We start from the raw sequence: 2,125 nt of genomic DNA on the forward strand, positions 1-2,125 counted from the left end.
GCTTTCTGACTCAGCTCTCTCTTCACCACGACGGACCGGTACAGCGCCCGCTTTACAGCAGATGCTGCGCCAATCCGCCTATCGATCTCCCGCTCCCTTCTTCCCCCATTCGAATGGGGGAATGGGGGATAAATAAATAAATAAATAAATAAATAAATAAATAAATAAATAAATAAACAACAACAAAGCAGCTTCAATTGTTTTGGGAGAATTATCCAACATAAAAATATTCTTTTTCTGTCTGTTGTGGACCTTCTCACCACCTAGTGGTACAACATGGTTATTACAGCTTTTAAGAATAATCTGGACTGAGACTATTTTATTATTATTAACAAAGCAAACACTTTCATTTGTAGAATATCAGGAATAGTGTTGATGAGGCCTCAGGTTGTTGCCTATACATGCTTGGATTATACATAAGTGTTTGTTCATCTGAGAAAATAAACTATTCAATTACTGTCATGGGGAAAAGAAAGTATACTTTTCTTTAATTCTAGGGTTTTACTTCAAGGAACTGAAGCTACAAAAAAAAAATGTGGGCCAAAATTACTCCACACCATGTGAGACAATGTGAAAGTCATACTGAGGCTTACTGCCATCACACTATGGGTTGAACTTAAGCTTGTCACACACAAATCTATTACAGTCCAATAAAAAAACGATAATGACAACAGAATCTGCTGTGTGATGAACACTGAACATTTAAGATTAGATTTGAGCAATTTTAAAACCTGATAAAAACCAGATAAACTGTAATAAAAAGAAGATGAACTTTAATTTTTCCCACAACTGTTTTAATCTAACTTGATTCAAGGTTAAAACACAATAGTTTGGTTTCTAAGAGTCTCTCAGAGTCCAGCACATTCCCTGTCCATATCTAGCAGTCACTGAGTGAGGGGGCGGAGTTCACCATGGTCCATCACACGACCACATAAAAACAAACAACCATTCACTCTCTAACTCACACCAAGAGACAATTTAAAATACCAATTAGCCTAACTTTCATGTATTTGGTCTGTGGGAGAAGTCCAACTTGTGAACGAACATTCAAACTCTACCTAGAATTCCAGCTGAGATTCAAATGTCTCACTGAGAGGCACCTGATGCTAAGAGGGTATCTTCTGCAGTCGTTTGTATCTGAAAGATGATCTGAAAAAGCTAATTTGCTGTGCAGTGGGATCAGGTTTGTTTATTTTTAGTGCAGGGGTGTCAAACTCATTTTCAACGAGGGCCACGTGAGCGTTATGGTGGCCCTCAAAGGGCCAGTTGTGGTAAACTTTCACGTTTTCTGTTTAACTTGGATTAAAAACGGCACGTCGAGGTCCTCGTCTCTTTGCCACGGCTGAGCACAGCTAACAAACAATAACTGAGCTCTACGTGGTATTTCTTGCATGGAAACAGTGTTTAACATGTCCTCGTATAAACACTGAAAAGTACTGTGCAGTGTTTGCTAAATGTAAAATAAATAATTCAGAGTACCATTAAAAGTGAAAGTAAGCAAGTTTTACTCATTGAGTCGTGGTGAGCAGCTGCCATCTTGAATTCTGTCCTACTTTCCGACAGGGAGCTCGCACTGGACGGGCATTCCAGTTTTCTTGTACAACCAGTACAACTGGGCCGCAGCAAAAGTAGTCAGTGAAGATGTAGCAAAATGGAAATTTTACATGGTGAATTTAACTGGCTGCCGGCTAATGGATACTTTTGTATCGTGTGCACCTCCACCTAGTGGCAGGATGCCATCATTTTGTTGGTAAAATCATCAACATACATTATGGGAGATGTAGTTAATTGTCAAATCTGTCTTGGAAGCAGCATGTTCTTATATTTAGACATTACTACATCATTGAAGTTCTCGCTGGTCATATAAAATGTCGTGGCAGACCACATTTGGCCCAAGGGCATTGGGCCTCATGCAAGAACATGTTCGTATTCTTATCCTAAATTTCTCTTACTTTTGTTCGTACAAAGGGTTCGCACGAACATGTCACGTCAGATTCAACAAACTCTTCTATCTTCAGGAAAAGTGTGTAAATGAGCTGCGTAAATTCCACCTGTTCATATCCAGCTGCTCATGCACGCAAGAGGAGATTAGCATAATCACCACGCCAAAAACACCATATAAGGC

The sequence above is a fragment of the Austrofundulus limnaeus genome, unplaced genomic scaffold (assembly GCF_001266775.1).
Source record: "Austrofundulus limnaeus strain Quisiro unplaced genomic scaffold, Austrofundulus_limnaeus-1.0 Scaffold254, whole genome shotgun sequence".
Taxonomy (NCBI): Eukaryota; Metazoa; Chordata; class Actinopteri; order Cyprinodontiformes; family Rivulidae; genus Austrofundulus; species Austrofundulus limnaeus.